This window comes from Schistocerca gregaria, chromosome 6 (assembly GCF_023897955.1).
Source record: "Schistocerca gregaria isolate iqSchGreg1 chromosome 6, iqSchGreg1.2, whole genome shotgun sequence".
Classification (NCBI taxonomy): domain Eukaryota; kingdom Metazoa; phylum Arthropoda; class Insecta; order Orthoptera; family Acrididae; genus Schistocerca; species Schistocerca gregaria.
The window spans coordinates 289,251,803-289,265,689 of record NC_064925.1 but is presented as its reverse complement, the minus strand read 5'-3'; positions in this window follow the sequence as shown (position 1 = coordinate 289,265,689).

The following is a 13,887-nucleotide window of genomic DNA, read 5'->3' as shown; positions in this document are numbered from 1 at the left end:
ACTGATTACGTTACTTAATGTTTTTCTTCGTCAGCGTATGTATACTCCATTACGTTTACTTACGAAATCAAGTACAATGAACTAAACCTTTAGAGTAACCAAATCATTCCTCGTAAAGAATAAATCGTAATGTGAGCGAAAGCTGATTCAGGTTTCAAATCCAGATTTCCCCTTTATCGCGAGCGGTGACCTTAACCACTTCGGCTGTCCAAACACGCTTCCAGGACAGACAAAAAAAAAGAAAAAGAATGAAAAAAAAAACATCTCTCACGCAAGGCACAACTTTTACCCTCGCACAAATAGTGATTCCCGCACAGGAGGCTCATGGATACACTATTGACGGTTACAATATCTATGTTTAAACATTCTATTTTCATAATCGAAAGTCCTTCAGATATGCATGCATTTCTGAAGGAACAGACACTGTCACTAGCGGCCCGGCAGAAATTTTCGTATGTCACCAACAGTTGATGACAATGTATAGCTGAAACATACGAATCCGTTTCGTACTGTTTACCACGGCTGTAATCGTCAATGACAGAGTCTGTTCCTTCAGGTATGCATACTTGCCTGAAAGACATCGTACTGTGAAGATACAGACACTGTATAAACACAGACATTGTCATCTTCAGTGAAGTATACCCACCTCCCAAGGGCTAAAATGACGATGAAATATTTTACTCCATGAGCAGGAACCACGAATTGTGGAAGAATAAAGGAACTTTGAGTCGGGCCTAGAAGTATGCTCGGATAGTCGAAGTGGTTAAGGCGACTGCTCACAAGTGATTCGAGTCCCAGTCAGGCAGAAAGTTTCATGTGACGCTATCAGCTAAGGTCAGTGTACAATGCGGTGACATATATCACGGGAGAACGATATACACATGTGCAGATGGCGGTAGCATCGTGTGCACAAGATTTAAAATGCAGTTCCGCTATCGGCAAATTCCGGGATGGTTCCTTTGAAAGAGCACGGCCGACTTCCTTCCCCGTCCTTCCCCAATCCGATAAGACCGATGACCTCGCTGATTGGTCTCTTCCCCCAAACAACCAAAAATGCACTTCACTGGCGCAGCTGTCATTTGTACTCAGATGATTCATGTGAAAAGGTTTTCGGCCAGTTTATGGCCACGCGACTAAAATTAACAGACTTTGAACGCGGAATGGTAGTTGGAGCTAGGTGCATGGCACATTCCATTTCTAAAATCCTTAGGAAATTCAATATTCTTAGATCCACAGTGTTACATGTGTGCCTAGGATAAATTCAAGCATTACCTGTCAGCATGGGCAAAGCAGTGGCCGCCAGACTGCTCGTAACGACCGGGAGTTGCGGCGTTTGCGTAGTTCTGACAGACAAGCAACAGTGTATGAAATCACCAGAGAAATCAATGTGGGTCGCAAGACGAATGTATCCGTTAGGGCAGTAAGGCGAAGTCTGGCGTTAATGGGCTGTGGCACCAGACGACTGACGCGAGTGCCTTTGCTAACAGCAGAGCATTATGTGCAGCATCTCTCTTGAACTCGTAACCGAAACAGTTGGACCCTAGACCACTGAAAAACAGCGGTCTGCTCACTTGGTAAGAGCTGATGGTACGGTTCGAGTGTGTGGAGGGGTTCCTTGGGGAGGGGGGAGATCAGAGAGTGAGCTCATTGGTCTCATCTGATTAGGAAAGGACAGAGAAGGAAGTTGGCTGTACCCTTTCACAAGAACCATCCCAGCATTTGCCTGGAGCTATTTACGGAAATCACGGAAAACCTAAATCAGGATGGCCGGACGCGGTATTGAACCGTCGTCCTCCCGAATGCGAGTCCAGTGTGCTAGACACTGCGCCACCTCGCTTTGTTGTTCGAGTGTGGCGCAGATCCCATGAAGCCATGGACCCAAGTTGTTAACGAGACTCTGTACAAGCTGGTGTTTGCTCCATAATGGTGTGGGTTGTGTTTACATGGAATGGGCTGCATCCTCTGGATGTTCGGCTAGTTGGACACCATTCGCAGCCATTCGTGAGCGTTATGTATCCAAACATCAACGGAATTTTCATGGATGACCAATGCTTTTTGTCACCGGACCACAGTTGTTTGCGACTGGTTTGAAGAACGTTCTGAACATTTCGAGGGAATGGTTTGACCACCCAGATCGCCCGACATGAATCCCATCGAACATTTATAGGACATAATCGAGATGTTAATCAATTCACTAAATCCTCTACCTGCAACACTTTGGTAATTACGGATGTCTGTAGAGGCAGCGTGGCTGAATATTTCCGCTGGAGACTTCCAGTGACTTCTTGAGTCCACGCCACGTTTAGCTGCTGCACTACGCCGGTCAAGAGGTAGTCCGACACGTTATTAGTTCGGGAGCCAATGATATTTGTCACCTGAGTACATACTCGCAATACACAAATCTATTTCGTAATGTTTACCACAGCTGTAATCGTCGACCGGCCCCAGTGGCCGAACGGTTCTAGGCGCTTCAGTCTGGAACCGCGCGGCCGCTACGGTCGCAGGTTCGAATCCTGCCTCGGGTATGGATGTGTGGGATGTCCTTAGGTTAGTTAGGTTTAAAGTAGTTCCAAGTTCCAGGGGACTGATGACAGATGTTAAGTCCCATAGTGCTCAGAGCCATTTGAACCATTTTGTAATTGTCAGTGTCAGTGGCTGTTCCTTCAAACATGAATGCAAGTCCAGATTACACTGTACTGTAAAGATATAGACAGTGCATACAGGCAGATACTTTAACCATCAATGATGCATCTGTATATTTTATTTAGTCCTGTAACTGCCCCAATATCCAAGCCACCTCCACTACCTCGCTACCAACGATATCTTGAAGCCTTTATCAGAGGATTTCAACTCGACATAACAAACTAAGGAATACAAAAAGATAGCCTAAACATAAACAAAAGCGTCCACATCAGAAATAATTCTCACCAGACTTACCTCTAACATATATTCTCAGTTTCGTCTTCCACAAAGGATAATTTCCAATTTAATGATGCTCTAATTTATCACATAAACCTTTATCTGGAACCTGAAGCCGCATCCGAAGACTACCGTGTTCGTAAGGATCTCAAACAAAATTATCACTTTTCCTTATGCAAACAGATTTTTCCCACTTGCATTAGCTGGCTTCACGTTCAATCTCCTCCTGTACGCAACACATCCAACCAATAGCATCCTTCTTGTTTCTGCAAGCGTAAATCCAAACGACCTCCTGTTAGAGTTTTAAAAATGATTATTCAGACGTGTCTGATACAGAGTTTACAGTTGTCGTGTATTACCACGCAGTTTACACCTATATTTCAGAAGCGACCTCACTGTGTGTGGGGAAGGGTACACCTGGCACCAGCGCTTTCACCCACTCCCCTGGAGTATTCACGGATCGTGCTTGGGGAGAACTAATGCCAGCAAAGCTACCGTAAAACTTTTAACGTACTTTATTCCCTCGTCGAGATGTATGTGCGAGAAACCAACATTAATTATTTGTGAAATATCCAGGTGCACTGCTATGTAAGTTGTTTGTGTTTTATTTTATTCACAATGAGCCCATTTCGGCAACTTGCCATCGTCAGGTGCTCTGTAAATACATGGATAAGTGATGGTCTTATTATAATGGTTTTGTAACTACGAACTGAGAATTTATAATATATTCTTAGGTGTTTTACCTTACATGTGACATCGTTGCTGTCATGTCCTGTCTGTTTTGTAATTATTGATTCTTCCAGGTGTAGAGTGGACATATAAATCAGATGTTACTACGTTACTTTTCTGACAGTTAGATGACAGTGGATCAGCGATGTCATATGTTTACATAGTTACCACTATAAACAAAGGATGTATGAAAGTCAGTTGTTTATTATAACTACTTTTCATGTAGGTTTGTTTCTGATTACGTTTTTGCCTAAAGTTAGTTTTAGTTTTATTTTACGTTTTTAATTTTTCGTAATAATTGTCATCTATGATTTCTGTTGGTGTTCTGTCTCTGTTTTGCACTACTCATGTTATCGCTGTTGCTATGGATATGTGTTGTTTAGAGTCGCTGATATTAAATTTACCCGTTTTCCCGATTTATAATGTGAATAAAGTTTTCTATATAATTTTTGTGCTTTAGGTCGGTTTGTTCGTTCAGTAAATTTGTTGGGTTGCTGTATGCATGTGAATATATCTCTATTTCCTCCAGGATGTTCAACAGTGTTCCCTTTTGCGTGATATGTAGGATTTCAAGTGCTTCGTTTATGGGTTTGAACCATTATAATAAGACCATCACTTATCCATGTATTTACAGAGCACCTGACGATGGCAAGTTGCCGAAATGGGCTCATTGTGAATAAAATAAAACACAAACAACTTACATAGCAGTGCACCTGGATATTTCATAAATAATTATGTCATTGAAAGACATATTTCGCTCTGCGGGCCCCAAAGAACAGAAAAAAGAAACCAACATGTTGCACGATTCTTCTTACTAAGTACAATCTCGAAATTTCTACAGTAAACCTCTCCCTGGTATACGACGCCTCTCTTGTTACGCCTGCCATCAGAGTTTGTTGAGCGGTCTGTAACGCTCTTGCTCCGACTAAACGATCCCTAACGCTCTTGCTCCGACTAAACGATCCCGTGACGAAACACACCGCTCTTCATTGGTTCTTCTTGGTTTCTTTTATCGGTCGAATGATTGTTCTGTAAGGCACTTCTTCCGTGGATGAATTGCATTTCCTTAAAGTTCTGCCAGTGAATCTCAGCTTGGAGTCTGCTTTTACTGGTCTTTGTTTTATGCGGTCATTCCACTGTAGCTACTCTTTGTTTCTCCTAGGTGTGGTGTGGATCAAAGAGCGAGATGAAAAAGCTAGGTTGGTAACTCCCAACGCGACCACAAGAAAATATAAGCGCTGCAAGCCACCAAGGCGGATAAGCGACACTGGCATACCCACCCCCAGGGACATTTCGCTAGTTGCCACATACGGCGGGACACAATGCCTCTGAGCCCAATTCGTGATCATCGACTGTTGTTGTTGTTGCTGTGGTCTTCAGTCCTGAGACTGGTTTGATGCAGCTCTCCATGCTACTCTATCCTGTGCAAGCTTCTTCATCTCCCAGTACCTACTGCAGCCTACATCCTTCTGAGTCTGCTTAGTGTAGTCATCTCTTGGTCTCCCTCTACGATTTTTATCCTCCACACTGCCCTCCAATACGAAATTGGTGATCCCTTGATGCCTCAGAACATGTCCTACCAACCGATCCCTTCTTCTGGTCAAGTTGTGCCACAAACTTCTCTTCTCCCCAATACGATTCAAACTTTCTCATTAGTTATGTGATCTACCCATCTAATCTTCAGCATTCTTCTGTAGCACCACATTTCGAAAGCTTCTATTCTCTTCTTGTTTAAACTATTTATCGTCCATGTTTCACTTCCATACATGGCTACACTCCATACAAATACTTTCAGAAACGACTTCCTGACACTTAAATCTATACTCGATGTTAACAAATTTCTCTTCTTCAGAAACGCATTCCTTGCCATAGCCAGTCTACATTTTATATCCTCTCTACTTCGCCCATCATCAGTTATTTTGCTCCCCAAATAGCAAAACTCCTTTACTACTTCAAGTGTCTCACTTCCTAATCTAAGTCCCTCAGCAATACCCGACTTAATTCGATTACATTGCATTATCCTCGTTTTGCTTTTGTTGATGATCATCTTATATCCTCCTTTCAAGACACTATCCATTCCGTTCAACTGCTCTTCCAAGTCCTTTGCTGTCTCTGACAGAATTACAATGTCATCGGCGAACCTCAGAGTTTTTATTTCTTTTCCATGGACTTTAATACCTACTCCGAATTTTTCTTTTGTTTCCCTCACTGCTTGCTCAATCGACTAAGACGACAGAATTGACTTCTAGTAGGGTAGCAGTGTGTTTAGTGTGTTAGGCAGAACGCAGTGCGAAAGTTATTATTAAGTGTGCTCTGAGTGAGGTATCGATTAAATTTTGAATAGGATAGCTTATACATTAAATTAACACACAGGCTACATTACATATACATACCTATCAGAATGGTGGCGGTGGGAAAAAGTATAGTCCACGATGTGCAAAAACACACACTTTAGTCAACCAGTATTTGAGAATAACAGCACTTACGGACTTGCAAAAAACTTGACACATAATATCAAACCTTTGTGAAACTTTCCTCGCTTCAAACCACCGCAACATGACGAAAGGAAAAAGGTTATTACTTACTAGATTTTCACTTTTCATGGAGTAAATCTGCCGCATGGAGAATGACATTTTTATGTAATACTCCCTTACTAACAACTTTATTCGTGGCACTGAATGCATCAGGGAAATTATAAGATTGTATGTCACATAGTTGGGGAGATATGACGACATAAACACTGAGATGCGTGAAAAGCTGCCTCATCATTAACGTAGCTTTAATTTATTACTTCTTTACTACTAACTCTAATCGTAACACATTTTGCAGACACCAAATTATAAGATTGTACGACACATAGTTCAGGAGATCTGACGCCACAAATACTGAGCTGCGCGAAAATGAAACAGCGAGGAGAAATTCCCTAGGGATACAGGTGAAATATGTTACAAATACCTGTGAAATATGATAAATACATGTGAAATATATTTGATTTGTATGCAGGCAAAGCCGTGTGTAAAAAGCTCAAACTAAACCCATGGAACGATTTCGACCAAATTTGGTACGCATATTACTTACATTCGAAAAGAAATACTGTAGGGGTAAGGACCAACAGCCTCTTACTGCAGTCCAGCTGATAGCGTGGAGAGACAAAGAGTGAGAAGGAGATGGGCAGAGATGAGGAGGAGAAGGTGGTGATGGGGGGCAGGGGGGCAGGGGGCAGGGGAAGGAAATGGATAGAGGTGAGGAGGAAATGGACAGAGAAAGTGAAAAGGAGGAGATGGTCAGGGAGAGAGGCGAGCGAAAGGTGGACAATGAAAGGAGAAGGAGGAGATGACAAATAGAAGGTGAACAGGGAGAGGGGGCAGGAGGAGTTGCAGAGGGGGAAGAGGGTAGAGTGAGGGGGAGGAGGAGTTGGACAGACAGAGGGGGCAAGACTAGATGGGCAGAGAGGGGGTAGGAAACCAACAGTGTGTGTATGGGGGAGGGAGGGACGATGGCGAAGGTGGACATACAAAGGTTGTGGAGGAGATCAACAGAGTGCCCCCCCCCCCCCGCCCCCACTCTGGGAGAAGGACGAAATGGACAGAGAGAGGGGGAAGAAGGAGCTGCACTAACAGAAGACTGGCATAAACATATACCCAGGCTTTTTTTTTAAAATACCTGTTTAACCGTGGGAAACACATACAGTGGAAAAAGGGATACTTTGAAGAGATATAAGAAGAAACAGAATTCTACGCTGATGTGAATAAAATCTTAGGAAAAGATGCTCAACGAGCTATGTACACGTAGACGTAACTTTATATTCAACTTGGATGACTCGTGCACTGCAACAACTTTACACTTTTATTGAATCCAAAACATTACTTTCACCCTTTTATTTGTAAGCATGGTAACTGAAACTTCCAACACGTAAGAATACCATTTTTTTAAAAACTAAAGCATGTCAATGCTGTTACGTAATCGTGACACGACTGTTTCTCACACCTGTCATTGGGCACATAAATTTTTAGAATCGCCTGAGTCATTTCACATTCTTCCTCTACAGCACATTGCTTGTTATATAACGGGCGATCGAAAGATTCCGCTTGAGGAGGTTGCAACAGTGTATGTGTAACATAGCGCGACACCAATGCAGGCAAATAAGACCCAAATTTATGGTACCTGTATGCTTCCAACGTACGTGCTGTAAACACGGTAAACTGAGCTATGTCGACATTATTACCAAATGTGTCCAAACAGGACCAACGTGCTGTTATTCTTTTCTTGGTTGTCGAAGGATAGACGCCCCGGAGGTTGAAGAATGTGTATGGGACAGGATGTCTGCATAAACCAGCATTGTGGAACAGTGTACAAGTTACGTAATAGGTATAGCTGCTTCATAATAACGAACGCCACCATATCGCAAATGTCCTACAGTAGAAGTTACGCCAATTCATGTGGTAGACATTCGAGCACTTGCCCTATAGTCCTGATCTCTCGCCATGTAACGACCACACTTTCGGGCCCTTAAAAAAGTCTTGAAGGGTCGACGATTCCTGTCGATGTGCAGTAGGCAGCTACGGACTTCTCGCAGCAGGATGCGACGTTTTACCAAACGGATATCTTCAGCCTGGTGCGTCGGTTGTATGACTGCCTCAATTCTCACGGCGATATTGCCTGATTGACACACCGAGTCTGAACTGTACGATCGTCGAACGGAACAATATTGGAGATTTTGGAGCGTTCCAGAAGAAAAATAAACGGCGGGCGGTAACCCGTGCCCAGACCCTCATCCACTGAGGCATCACATTAATAGAAGACAAGACTTTGTTACGCACAAGCGACAATACATTACACGTGGCTGATAGCTCCATCATCTCCACTGGCGATTGAAGCAATCAATCGAGACTACTGAATGGGAAACAACACTGCAAGACATTCTGGCTACCATCCGTCAGCGCAGAAAGTCCCGTTTGCTTCCGAAGGGGTGGCCTATTAGCAGGCACCGGCACCTATAACTTCGACGTTCTGTAGCATCGTTGGATGACGTTTCTAGACGTGGTTCCTGTCCTCAATTTATTCCTCAAGACACTATTCCAAATTTGTCTCAATATTTCTGGGACACGCCATATATTCTTTCTGTACTGAAGCTCTACATATATAAGCTATGTTTTTTGATCTCCTATTATTAAAACATTTAGGTCTACGAGGTTCTACAATAAATAAATAAGACTCATTTTCTTTGCAAGATGTGGCAGCCCTGCAGGCTTACCGTTGACCTTGGTTTATAAGCTGCTTCTAGTCCAAGTGGCACATCGATGAGACTGCTCAGTCTGGAGTTGTGCTGTAATAAGTTAACACATGTTTGTGTCTCTTGTCACGAAAATTGAACCGCATAATACTGCGCAACGGTACGCCACTTCTTTTTGCTTTAAATTGGGTGAAAACGCGACGACAACTTACGGTAAGCTTCACAAAGCTTCTGGAGAGGTGGCTATGGCAAGAGCACAAGTTTTTTGTCGGCATAAAATGTTTAGTGAAGGCAGAACGAATGTTGAAGATGAAGACCGTAGTGGACGACTAACAACCACACGGACTGATGTCAACTTGGCCAGGGTGCGTGAACTCGTACGATCTGATCGAAGATTATCTGTGAAAATGATTGCAGAAGAACTGAACATCAAACGAGAAACGGTTCGTCTAATAATAACTGAAGATATTGGTATCAGAAAGATTTGTGCAAAAATGGTCCCCAAAAATCTCACACCACAACAACGAGAAACACGGAAAATTGTGGCAGCCGCTGTTAGAGCAAAGGGAAATCAATCCAAAATTGTTGAGCCATGTTATCACTGGCGATGAAAGTTGTTATTTTCAGTGCGACAAAACGCCAGTTCGCAATGGTGCTCAAAGCTCGCAATTCAAAGTCAAAAGTGAAATGCGTGTTTCTGTGCTTCTTTCATTCCAAGGGAATTGTTCATAAAGAGTGGGTGCCTCCTCGACAAACAGTTGACCAACATTACTACAAAGGAATTTTAGAAAGACTTCGTAAAACAGTTCTTCGTGTCCGTGCTAACATTGGTGATAATTGGATTCTGCATCACGATAATGCGCCATCCCATACTGCTCTGTCAGTATAGCAATTTTTAACCTCAAAACAAATTTCAGTACTACCACAGCCACTTTACTCACCAGATATCGCTCCGTGCGACTTTTTTCTATTTCCAAGAGTCAAAACAGTGGTCAAGTTGCACCATTTTCAAACAACACAAGATGTTCAAAAAGCTGTGACGAGGGTCTTGGAGGATATTAGAGAAGATGAGTTCCAGAAATGTTACCATCAATGGCACAAGAGAAGTGTGTACAATCAGAAGGGAACTACTTTGAAGGAGACAACACTAAACTTGACTAAAAGGGTAAGCAACTTTTTTTCACATCAGTGTCATTACTTTATTGCCGCACCTCGTATGTATCAATCTTACTACGCATTAACAATAGCGGTTTCAGATCCAGTTGAAAATGACCTGAGAAAAATGCTGAAACCAGCTATGGAGCTCTTACGAGCAACTGCAGCAGCTGTCTGTCGACTGTACGTACAGTTGCGAAATCAGCAACCTGCTAAGATGGAGTAACTGATAACAATGGATTTTGTGACAGTTACACAGTAGGTAGAATTTTCGCAGACTAGGATCGGACGTCTCTGATCACCATCAAATTTTCGTAGACAGTTCCCTTGCTTCCAGACCTTTATGAAGGCACCAGCCGTTCACCTGTACCATTTTAACAAGCAATAAATCTGTATACACAATAGTTGTGTTCTTCCAAAACGAAGCGAATATCTGGCATAGTCGCCGCGCTTGCGCTCAGGTCACGCTGCTTGTTTCGCGTGGCGGGACACGGGAGAAATTCCGGCGTAAAATCTGCCTCGGTACGCATTCCGACGTCGCCGGTTTACGAGCCGCACATTCCCGATTCTATTAAACGCAGCCGAACGGCGCGCCGACCAATCGGCTGGCGGCAGCGCGAGGCGGCGTTTTACGGCCCTGAGCGCCCTTCCCGAAAACTGCCCACCCCGACCCGCGGGCCCGCATCAACTGGCCGTTTTAGGGGCGTTAGCCGCCGCCGGCCCGCACTAAAAGTCACCGCCGGCCCAAATGTAGCAAAATGTAACTTCATATTATACTCACCTCGCCGGCACGCGCCGGACCGGAAAATCTCGCACACGGCGGACTTCTCCTTTTCTTGAGCTGCCTACTGCCCTCCGCCGCGTGTGGTGGCCGCGTGGTCAAAGGCGCCTTGCCAAGGTTTACGCGGCTCCCCCCGTCGGAGGTTCGAGTCCTTCCTCGGGCACGGATGTGTGTGTGTTGTCCTTAGCGTAAGTTCGTTTATGATTCTTGAGTTTCTCCCGGCTTATTTCATAATTAAAATATCCACGGGTGTACTGCCGGTCTACAGTGTTACGGCGATCATACATGTCGCCATCATCAGGCGACCTGACGGACTGAGCTCCTATGAACGTACCTGCACGGAGATCCGTACGCTATGGCTGCTCAGGGGGAACTGGGTTCGGTCGAGGCGGCGGCCGATTTAAATACCCTCCGCCCGCGGCGCGCTCCCTCCGCTGTCCGCGCCCCGAGCCACGGTCGCGCGGTGGGACAGATTGCGACGGCGTCTGAGATGACGTCGGAGTGATGGTTCTGTCCACCGTGGTCGTCACAGCTATAAGTTGCTCGATTTACTCTTGATTAACCCAATCGCTGTTTCCGAAGCCTTGCTAAGATTATAGCCACAGTCACGGTTGATGAGGTCGTCATTGGTGCGAATTTCGATCTCCTCTCTCACAATGCTGTCGCAGTATCTCGACGTCTGTACCAGAATCCTCGTGCGTTCATACCCCATAGCGTGATTTTCCGACAAACAATGTTCAGCGACCGCCGACTTGCTCGGATACATCAGTCGAGTGTGCCTCTGGTGTTCACGGCATCGATCCTCGACGGTACGCATCGTCTGACCAATATACGACTTGCCACATTGACACGGAATCTGGTACACACCGACCTTCCTCAAACCGAGGTCATCTTTGGCGCTCCCCGCTAGTGCACGAGTTTTATTCGGAGGACAAAACACAGTTCCGACCCGGTGTTTCTTCAAAATGCGGGGGATTTTCCCCGAGAGTGCGCCTGTATATGGAATAAACGCAGTGCCTACCTCCTCCCTCGTGATTTCATCCATATCCATTTCCAGTCTCCATAGTGGATTTGATGTTGGGGTGTATGGAGTTTAGATGTGTAAGGAAGTCAAGGAGTTTATCCATACCATGTGGCCAGAAGACGAACGTGTCGTCCTCGTAACGGAAAAAGCAAGTAGGTTTCCATTCGGATAACGACAGGGCTTCATCCTCGAAGATCTCCATGTACAAATTCGTTACCACCGGTGAGAGTGGGCTACCCATGGCGACTCCTTCCGTTTGTTCGTAGTATTCTCGATTAAAAAGAAAATACGTGGAAGTCAAGACATGCCTTAAAAGTTCAGTGGTCTTCTCGTCAAACTTCTGACTAATCAATTCTAGTGAATAGTTTAAGTTAGAGTAAGTAGTGTTTAATCCCAGGGACCGACGACCTCAGCAGTTTGGTTCCATAAGAATTTACTCCAATTTCCAACTGTTTACTCCCCTCCCTTCCCCCCAACTCCACATCACCCTATCGCCGCTGAAGATGGTCTAAACGTTTATAACAAACAGGAAAATCGCATTTATTATTATTATACCGCCAAGCGGTTTCAACCCGACGTAGGGGTCATCTTCTGGGCGTTTACACTGTGAAATTATAGATATCCGTCAGAGAGACTCCATTATACAGCAGCTAAAATCACGTAAACTTTAAAATGTGTTACCCATTGGTCGATTGCTGGTGGTGTCACTCCTGTCTTCATAACGGCAGGAAACTACGCGAGACTAACCCTTCGTATGGGCTTAAATAGCGTGCTGAGATCACGTGAATAGACGGCAACACCCCCAGCGGCGATCAACGGCATTTAATACGGTTTATTATATGTAATTACTGGTCACCTTGGTTTAACATAATTTTAAGTGACAGTAAATAACAGAAAACGGAACCATTCCATTTAAAAAGACTTACAATTGTAGTGTTCACCATAAAATAATAACAAATGTACCGTAGTCAACTCGTAAAATTCGTAAGAGTAAATTACATCATGTGCCATAATATAAGGTAAAGCAATTTGTGACACACAAAAACTGGTGTCGGATTATAATATATCTATTCGTTCATTTACGTGGAAAACATTTCAATCAGTTTACTAAAATGGCTAATATGGAAGGACTACAGAGCGCTCTGCTCCTTGTGGTGACGCCCAGAAGATGACTCCTACGTCGGGTTGAAAGCGGTTGGCGGTATAATAATAATAAACGCGATTAAGACTGTTTTTGAATAATTGATTAATCATACTAATCGCTCCTTCATCTCCACGATCATGTTGTCCAAAAATATGTGAGATCCTCTAGAATGAAGATATTATTTCTGTAGTGTCTTCATCATCTTCATCCTCTCTTCAGGTATCAGGCAGGAATTGAGGTCTTCCTCTCTCTCTTCTCCCATGGTACTTATAATTCCTTGCCTTTAATGGAAGTCTCTCACTCTCCATTCTTTGTAGATGTTCATACCATTTTCTTCTGTAATCTCTAATTTTATCATTGAGACTAAAGATTTGCAATTCTTCTCTAATATCGTGATTTCTTAGCATGTCTTCTCTCATGCAATCTTTAACGCCTCTTTGGTAATCACCCATGTCTCACTACCATAGAGCAGTGTGGGGACTGCAGTTTTGTAAAATTTGAGTGTCTTTCCTGGTTTTGTTTTTTAGGTTCCTGTTGATTGTTCCACATACCCGACTGAATTTACTAAGCTTAATTTCAATATCTCTGCTGTAGCCATATGTCATTTCACATCCAGGATAATTGAAATGGTTTACTTGCTCTAAAATCTTCTGGTTTCTCACTATTTTGGTTCCGATCGATTCTTTCCCCATGAAGGCCATTGTCTTATTTTTTTCTTTTGATATTTCCATGTCAAATTTTGCACTTATTTGTTTCAGCAAGTAGATTCCTTTCTGAAGGTCGTCTTCCTTATATTTTAGGATCACTTCATCATCGGCATATAGTAAATTATTTAAAATAATGTTCCTATCTAGGTAGATGCCTTCCTGAACTTCTGATTTCCATATATGTATTATTTAATT